The sequence below is a fragment of the Hypanus sabinus genome, chromosome 12 (genome assembly GCF_030144855.1).
Source record: "Hypanus sabinus isolate sHypSab1 chromosome 12, sHypSab1.hap1, whole genome shotgun sequence".
Lineage (NCBI taxonomy): Eukaryota > Metazoa > Chordata > Chondrichthyes > Myliobatiformes > Dasyatidae > Hypanus > Hypanus sabinus.
In genome coordinates this window covers 48,261,340-48,271,389 of record NC_082717.1, presented here as the reverse complement: position 1 = coordinate 48,271,389, position 10,050 = coordinate 48,261,340, and positions in this window count along the sequence as shown.

Genomic DNA, 10,050 nt, shown 5'->3' with positions numbered 1-10,050 from the left:
CTATTCTGAGGATATGTGCTCTGGTCCTAGACTCTCCACTATTGGAAACATTCTCTCCATGTCCTTTCTATCTAGTCTTTTTGGAGCCAAACTTTCAATTCCCCATTTCAGCCCAGTTTTCTGAGTAAGCTTTTGCTGGTATGTTGGTCTGCTTCTGCTTCCTGCTGACTACTTCCAAGACATTCACTCCCCTCCCTGGTTGTGAACAGAATTAGATTTTGTAAAATAAAGACAAGGGTACAGATTTTAGGTCCTGTTTCCAACAGGCTCTGGGCTTCGATTGTAAAAGTTAATTTAAATATTAAAACAATACCCCACCTGAAAGTAAGTTCCTAGATTTCCTCCCTAATCCTCTACCACTAATTAGGAAAACTGGAATCCTCGGGATGCAATGAGAAATAAACTTAGAAAATGAGTCTGTGTGGTATAAGCACTTTGATAATGGGACTATTACCCAGACTTCAGACTCATGAGTTATGTGCCAGCAGTCAGGGGTTTATTTGTGGTAACAGATTTTTTACATTTGGTAATGACATTTTCTCATTCTTCTTTGCCAATGGGAACATTTGCAATAATGTATTAGAAGTATTTTCTTTTCCCTGTTGGTTTGTGTTCTACTGAAAATGGATAAATAAAAGTTGCTAAATTTATATTTCAGTTACCAGAAATTGACACTGGTGTCATAAGATCTAATGGAGCAGTTCCAGCACACAGTAGTGAGCTGAACAAAGCAGGTTCGGACCTATTCAGCACCTCAACAGGATGAACAGTGTGTAGGAAGCCTAAGCATTTCTGAGGGAGGAGAGCACTGAAACTTCCTCTGCCAGGGTGTCGAAGGGCCTCCTCTTTGCTAAAAAAGAGTTCGGAAACAGGTTCTCTAGTTGCAGAAAGGTTAAACATGGAAAGAACACATGAAGGGAAGAACAGAAAAGGATGATGCAAGCCTTCAATGGATGGTAACATGTTGAACAAAGGCAAAGTGGAAATACTTCAATAGAAATATTTCAGTCCTTCAAAGGCAAACGATTGTAGATATTGGGAATATGTTCAGTACCTCCACTTTCTACACAGTTCTTACTTTCTCTTTCAAGACTTGTCCATAAACCCTTCTGACTACTTTTATTTGATGTCTTCCAAAATCTCCATCTTTGGATTCATGCCAATTTTATTCACTGTACCTCTGTGAAGTACCTTAGGATGCTTTTCCACACTGAGGTGCCTGTATCTTCCCACCTATCCCCATCGCACTGGTGATGATTTCTCTTTCCAAAGATGCTCCCTGCCCTTTTGAGAATATCAAGCATTTTCTGTTTTTATCATCATGCCACACCACCTGTTTGACAAGCTTCTATGACCGAAGTGAACGTAAAAAAGGAGAGGGAGTTGCACTATTGATCAGGAAGAGCGTCACAGCAGAACTTAGAGGGAAAGAAGCAGCCAGCTAGGCCATATGGATAGAATTTAGAAATGAGAAGGTGGTGATCACTTTGATGGGATTATACAATAAGCTCCCCAACAGTTAGCAGGATATAGATGAGCAAATAAGCAGGGAAATCACAGACAGATGTAGGAATAATAAATTAGTAATTTAAGAAGGAAATTAAAAGGGCAAAAGCTATGAGATATGCCTGGCAGATAAAATGACAGAATACAGAACCAGAATCCGATTTATCGCCACTGACTTATTTTACACGGAATTCATTGTTTGCGGCAGCAGTATGGTGCAAAGATATAAAATTACTGTACGTTACAAAACTAAATAAACTGTGTAAAACAATGGAATAATGCGGTAATGTTCATGAGTTCATGGCTGGTGCAGAAATCTGACGGTGGAGGGGAAGAAGCTGTTTCTGAATCTTTATCTGTGCATTTTCAGTTCCCTGTACCTCCTCCTCAATGGTAGTAATGAGAAGAGGGCATAAAAAGAGGAATCCTAAAATATGCTCTGACTATATTAAAAGAAAAGGGGTAGGAAGAAGAGAATAGGTCAGCTTAAGTGGAAATGTGGTCACCTATGTGTGAAGATTTAGGAAATGGGTGAGGTCAATAAATTCTTTCTGTCTGCATTTACCGTGAATAAGCATATGGAAGCTCATTAATATAAGGAAGAGGTAACCAAGTGTATTGAAGAAGACAGCACTATAGATGTTGTCTACATAGACTTTAGAGAGGTCTTTGGCAAGGTTCCACATGTTAAGTTGTATGGAAGGTTAGATCACATGAGGTTCAAGATGAGCAAGCAAATAGGATACAAAAGTAGCTTTGTGATTTGAGCAGAGCATGGTAATGAATGGTTATTTATCGGAATGGTGGCCTATCACTAGTGAGGTTTCATAGAGATCAGCGCTGGATCCTCTGTGGTTTGATAAGAACATCAGTGGCATATTCGGCCTACTGCTGATGACACCAAAACTGGCATTACAGTGGACAGTAATGAAGGGTGTCTATTGTTACTACAGGATAGAGGACAACTAGGCTAGGAAAAGGTTGAATGGAATTAACTCAGTCAAGCGGGAAGTGATGCATTTTGGGAAGTTAAGCCGAGCTAGTGGCTTGGGAAGTGTTTTAGAGCAGAGAGACCTTGGGATCCTGAAAGAGGCATCACAGAATGAGAGCACGGTGAGGGACTTGTATGGCCGTCATTGGTCGAGTTGCGGTATTGTGGTACATTTGTATAAAATGTTGGTTAAGCCACAATTGGAATATTCTGTGCCATTCTGGATGCCTCATTTAAGGAAGGACATAATTAGGCGAAAGTCAGTGCAGGAAAAATTCATTAGAATGTTCCATGGATTAGAGGACTTCATTTTAAGGAGAGGTTCAATAGACTAGATTTGTTTTCTCTGGAGTGAAGGAATTAACATCAATTTCTTTAACTTCTGGTAATTTGTCCTTACTTCTCTCTTTTTCAATTCCCCATTCTGGATCCCTCTTACACTTCCTCTTCTCCTCACTTGCCTATCACCTCCTTTTGGTGCCCCCCCTTCCCTTTTTCCCATGGTCCATTCTCATCTCCTATCAGATTCCTGCTTCTTCAGTCATTTAACTTTTCCACCTATCACCTTCCAGCTTCTCACTTAATTCAACTCCCCCACACACCTACCTTCCTCCTCATCTGATCTCACCTATCACCTACCATTTGTACTCCTTCCTCACCCCACCTTCTTCTGGCTTCTTCCCCTTTACTTTCTAGTCCTGATGAAGGGCCTCGGCCCAAATGGTAGAACGTTTTGTTTTCCTCTTCATAGATGCTGCTTAACCTGCTGAATTCCTCCAGTATTTTCTGTGTGTTACTCTGGACTTACAGCAGCTCCAAAATCTCTTACAGTTTTGAATTTAACTTCTAGTTTTGAACCTTCTGCAGGTCAGAATTCCAAGGAAAAGATGTGTTGGTTTTATTTACAGATTTTATAATCTGACAGTGTTTATTGAATTCTGATTTTAAGATAATATCTTTGTTATTTCTACTCATTCAACTCTTGATAACTCCGTTTTTATTGGTCAGTAATTGCCATGAAGAAAAAAAGTCCCCATCACTAGAGCTTAACCCTATGTGGGTGGCAGATGATAACTGTACCAAGCTTTTTGAAACAACTTTTTCTTGCAATTGCCCTTCATTTGTCCATGAAAAATGCTGCTGCTAAAGCCTCCTGTGTAAAAATCCTTCAACAATCTTGAGCCTTTAAATCTTTACAAATATCAAGGAATTGCACTGCAACTTTTAGCTTAAATGTGCCTTTTGTGGACAGAATTGTAATTTTAATAGAAACCTAAGCAATAAATGTGGAAGGATAGCTTTCAGGGTGAGGGGGTGGGTGGAAAGAGAAGAACAGATAAAGAAACACTATGTAATTAGTTGATATACAGTAATGCCTCAAGCGTTGTCTCATTTGAGGACAATCTGGTTTTAGATTCTCTGGGGTGAGAGGGGGAGGGGAAGCCTACTTCAGATGGACAAGAATCAAAATGTATTAATCACCTCAGTTGGACTACCTGGTATACACATCACTGAGGATCTCACGATGTCTGTACATACCAGCTATGTGGTGCGAAAAGCACAACAGTGCCTTTTTCACCTCAAACGGTTGAAGAATTTTGGCATGAGTCCCCAGATATTAAGCACTTCATACAGGGGCACAATTGAGAGAATCCTGACTGACAGTATCACTGCCTAGTATGGGAACTGTACTTCCCTCAATCGCAGGACTCTGCAGAGAGTGGTGTGGACAGCCCAGCGCATCTGTAGATGTGAACTTCCCACTCTTCAGGACATTTACAAAGACAGGTGTGTTAAAAGGGCCTGAAGGATCATTGGAGACCCGAGTCACCCCAACCACAAACTGTTCCAGCTGCTACCATCTGGGAAGTGGTACCACAGCATAAAAACCAGGACCAACAGATTCCGGGACAGCTTCTTCCGCCAGACCATCAGACTGATTAATTCATGCTGATACAATTGTATTTCTATGCTATATTGACTGTGCTGTTGCATGTCTTACTGTACATACTATTTATTACAAATCACTATAATTTGCACATTGCACATTCAGACGGAGACATAATGTAAAGATTTTTGCTCCTCATGTATTTGAAGGATGTAAGAAATAAAGTCAATTCAATTCAATACAATACCATGACAGACAACCTGCTTTGCAAGATTCCACCCATATGGTAAAAGTAACAATTTACTTCATGCCCACTTATCCAGAGTAGTGAATTTTAATTTATCTAACTTTACGTTAGTATGTTTATGAATTAACTTATATAATAAATATTAATAAGCTCTTTGGTAATGCACATACTGTTTTATCAATGCACGAATGCATATCGATTAAATAAAAGCACACATGCGGGAAATGGTTTAATTGGTGTATTCACATTGCAGAGAGAGAGCAAGAGAGAGAACAAAGTGCATACGTAGACAACAGCACATACACAGACAACAGATCAATATGTAGTGCTGGGTGGGGTCATTACTCTAAAAGGAATAGATCCATATATTACACATCCTTCTCCTTTAGATTAATGCAACAAAGAAACTGTATATATACAACATATTCAATTTCCCTTTCAGAAACTCATATTCCAAATAAACATGCTTTCACAATAACAGTCCATAACAACTTCACAGATCTAAAGGTTCAGTCTTTTGGGTGGCACTCTTTTTTTTCAGGTTAGTGCCTCTGGACCTGTGGAGTGGCATCAGGCTAGGCAGGTGTTTTGTCAATGATAATGTTCTCATCGCACCTCTGGGCCTGTCAGGTGGCTTCAGGTTGGGCAGCTGTCTTGTCTAAGACAATGTTCTCGGTTTCCGAAGTCATTTAGCTGTCAGAGGCATGATCATCACTGAGAAGTGAGTCCAATGGCTTTAATGGGTCCATCTTATTGGATGCAATCGACACAGGTGAGTTCTTTGTTTGAGTATCCAGTAGCTGGTCCACATGACATCCCCATGTCTGATCTCCAACATCCGCAGTGTACATCAGTCGTCCATTTATCGTAGTTATCCTACCAGGTGTCCACTTGCCTTCTCAGTAATCAGTCGGAATTCTTCTGATGTGTATTATGGTCCATTGTCACTAACAATTTGTTCTGGTAAACCATTTCTGGTTAAGATAGTCATCAGAGCACAGACAGTCTTTGCTGAGGTGGTCAACTTCATTCTTTTGTAGTCAGCCTCTGGAATAAAGGACAAAGTTGACCCTGTATCCAGCTCCATTTTCAGTTTTACACCAGACACGTCTATTGTGATCTAGCTGATCTTGTGATCTGCTTGAGTTATATGCAATTTCTGGCATGATCATTCACCTTTATCAGACTCTATGTTGTCTAATTCTGTTTTACACTCGGTAACGTTATGCATTTGCTTAGTTTTGTGTTTGCGACTTCTCACTGGGTTGTGCTTTTCGTCTGCCTTGCACACTCTCTCTGTGACCTTGTCTGTGATACTTCCTGCAGACTTTTTCTCTGAACCAACAGTCATTCACATCATGGGAGAGTTTGACACATCAATAATATTTTTGGCTTTTTGTACCATTCAGGGACATTTTGTGGATTTCACATTCTAAGCTCCTTTTCTGTAGTTCTGCTGCAACCTTTGCGCAGTCTCTAACAATATTACAATGGCCAATGCCCATTCTAAGATTAGGACTCTTTCAGACAGTAGCCTCTTCTGAGTGTTTTGACTGGCATGCCACATACAAACTGTTCCTTAATGCCTCAGGGACAAAGTACAGTACTGGGAAAGCTTCCACTGTTCTGCAATGTATTCTGAAATGCTTTAATCTTTTGACTGGCTTCTTTTGTAAAATCTAAATCTCTCAGCTACTACCAGCAGTTTAGGGCTCAAGCAATTTTTTTTGCTATTGTAACAAGTTCATCAAACATCTTGCTTGATGGCTTTTCAGGGGTGAGTAGGTTGCGCACGAGACTACGTCCTTGGACCCGAGTGTTGAGGCTTTCCTTTGCTCCTCCACATTGCTCATGTTACAATACAGTTCAACCCCCTCGATGTACAACTCCCAGCCTTCATTAGCGCTATCAAGTTCATCAACTTTCCCTATGGAAGCCATTGCCACATTATTTTCACTTTAAATTCAGCACATCTTTCACTGGACTCTTACCTTTGTTAGCGTCCATTACAGTCTTCTCTGTACTGTTTAACTCTCACTGTTTGTCTCATAATCGTGCCATAACTATCAGTGCAGTTGGTGATATTTCCTGACATTCAGGTTTGTACTTGTTGCCAACTTGTGTCTGTGCACAACTAGCTATAGATTAAATAAAAGCACACACTTGGAAGATGACTTGAACTGCTGTATTCACATTGCAAGGAGAGAGTGAGAGAACAATGCACATGTGTAGACAACAGATCAATACATAGTGCTAAGCAGGGCAGGAGGGGGTGGTTGATCTAGTAGAAACAGATCCATACATTCCACATAGCAATATCCAATCAGCGACTTAAGCATGGGATCTCCATTTCTAATTACAGAAAATGTTAAACATCAGCATGAGAAATTGTTCAGGAAACGAGCCCCTTTGATAGCATTCCCTACAGTACACCCAAATATTGTGGCTGCAACGCACAATTCATTTTGCTGATATAAATAAAATTGTTGTATTTAATATTGTTTTGTGGAGTTCTTGGTTTGTTAAAAAAGCTGACTGAATCTTATCTGAAATAGATAAGATTTTGTGGTTTAATTAGTCTAACCTGACCAGTTGAACTTGGATATGTCCCACTTTGCAACTTTTATGTTCTTTTGTTTATGCTTTAACTCTATAGTTTTCAAAGGTTCATAGATTTCATAGTTTTTCTTCCTTTGTTGAGATTCCTTCTCTCACTAACTGCCTCTATCAACTCACAAACTAATGCTCTTATTTACAGTTTATATTCCCTTTGTCCTTTCCATCCAACAAACCCCCAGACCCCGCCATCACTGCCACCACCGTCTGCAACTTAAAATCAACTTGTTTTCACCTTTTTTCAGTTTTGATCAAGAGTCTTCAACACAAAGCATTAATTCCACCTCTGTTTATTTCCAGCATTTTCAATTTTGTTACTTCATATTTTAGAAACATAGAAATATAGAAAACCTACAGCACAATACAGGCCCTTCGGCCCACAAAGTTGTGCCGAACATGTCCCTATCTTAGAAATTACTAGGGTTACCCATAGCCCTCTATTTTTCTAAGCTCCATGTAGCCATCCAGGAGTCTCTTATTGTTTCTGCCTCCACCACCGTTGATGGCAGCCCATTCCACGCACTCACCACTCTCTGAATAAAAAATTTTACCCCTAACGTCTCCTCTGCACCTACTCCCCAGCACCTTAAACCTGCGTCCTCTTGTGACAACCATTTCAGCCCTGGAAAAAAGCCTCTGACTATCCACGTGATCAATGCCTCTCATTATCTTGTACACATCTATCAGGTCACCTCTCATCCTTCGTCGCTCCAAGGAGAAAAGGCCAAGTTCACTCAACCCATTCTCAAAAGGCATGCTCTCCAATCCAGACAACATCCTTGTAAATCTCCTCTGCACCCTTTCTATAGTTTCCACATCCTTCCTGTAGTGAGGTGACCAGAACTGAGTAAGTACTTCAAGTGTGGTCTGACCAGGGTCCGATATAGCTGCAACATTACTTCTCAGCTCCTAAATTCAATTCCACCATTGATGAAGGCCAAAACACCATATGTCGCCTTAACCACAGAGTCAACAGCAGCTGCTTTGAGCATTCTATGGACGGACCACAAGATCCCTCTGATCCTCCATACTGCCAAGAGTGCTACCATTAATACTATATTCTGCCATCATATTTGACCTGCCAAAATGAACCACTTCACACTTATCTGGGTTGAACTCCATCTGCAACTTCTCAGCCCAGTTTTGTATCCTGTCAATGTCCCGCTGTAACCTCTGACAGCCCTCCATGCTATCCACAAAACCTCCAACCTTTGTGTCATCAGCAAATGTACTAACCCATCCCTCCACTTCCTCATCCAGGTCATTTATAAAAATCACGAAGAGTAGGGATCCCAGAACAGATCCCTGAGGCACTCCACTGGTGACCGACCTCCATGCAGAATATGACCTGTTTACAACCACTCTTTGCCTTCTGTGGGCAAGCCAGTTCTGGATCCACAAAGCAATGCCCCTTGGATCCCATGCCTCCTACCTTTCTCAATAAGCCTTGCATGGCGTACCTTATCAAGTGCCTTGCTGAAATCCATATACACTACATCTACTGCTCTTCCTTCATCAATGTGTTTAGTCACGTCCTCAAAAAATTCAATCAGGCTCATAAGGCATGACCTGCCCTTGACAAAGCCATGCTGACTATTCCTAATCATATTATACCTCTCCAAAATCTCATAAATCCCGCCTCTCAGGATCTTCTCCATCAACTGAGGTAAGACTCACTGGTCTATAATTTCCTGAGCTATCTCTACTCCTTTTCTTGAATAAAGGAACAACATCCGCAACCCTCTAATCCTCCGGAACCTCTCCCGTCCCCATTGATGATGCAAAGATCACCAGCAGAGGCTCAGCAATCTCCTCCCTTGCCTCCCACAGTAGCCTGGAGTACATTTCATCCAGTCCCAGTGACTTATCCAACTTGATGCTTTCCAAAAGCTCCAGCACATCTTCTTTCTTAGTATCTACATGCTCAAGCTTTTCAGTCTGCTGCAAGTCATCAATCACTACAATCACTAAGATCCTTTTCCATGGTGAATACTGAATTAAACTATTAATTAAGTACCTCTGCTATATCCTCTGGTTCCATACACACTTCCCCACTGTCACACTTGATAGGTCCTATTCTTTCACATCTTATCCTCTTGCTCTTCACATACTTGTAGAATGCCTTGGGGTTTTCCTCAATTCTGCCTGCCATGGCCTTCTCATGGCCCCTTCTGGCTCTCCTAATTTCATTCTTAAGCTCCTTCCTGCTAGCCTTATAATCTTCTAGATCTCTAAAATTACCGAGCTCTCTGAACCTTTTGTAAGCTTTTCTTTTCATCTTGACTATATATATTACAGCCTTGTACACCACGGTTCATGTACCCTACCATAACTTCCCTGTCACAATGGAATGTACCTATACAGAACTCTACACAAATATCCCCTGAATATTTGCCACATTTCTTCCGTACTTTTCCCTGAGAACATCTGTTTCCAATTTAAGCCTCCAATTTCCTGCCTGATAGCCTCATAATTCCCCTTACTCCAATTAAACACTTTTCTAACTTGTCTGTTCCTATCTCTCTAATGCTATTGTAAAAGAGATAGTATTATGATCATTATCTCCAAAATGCTCTCCCACTGAGAGATCTGACACCTGACCAGGTTCATTTCCGAATACCAAATCAAGTCCAGCCTTTCCTCTTGTAGCTTATCTACATACTGTGTCAAGAAACCCATTGCTCTAGGAAGATGCCAATCGATATTTGGGAAATTAAAATCTCCCATCATGACAACTCTGTTATTATTACACCTTTCCATGTTCTGTTTCCCTATCTGCTCCTTGCTATCCCTGTTACTATT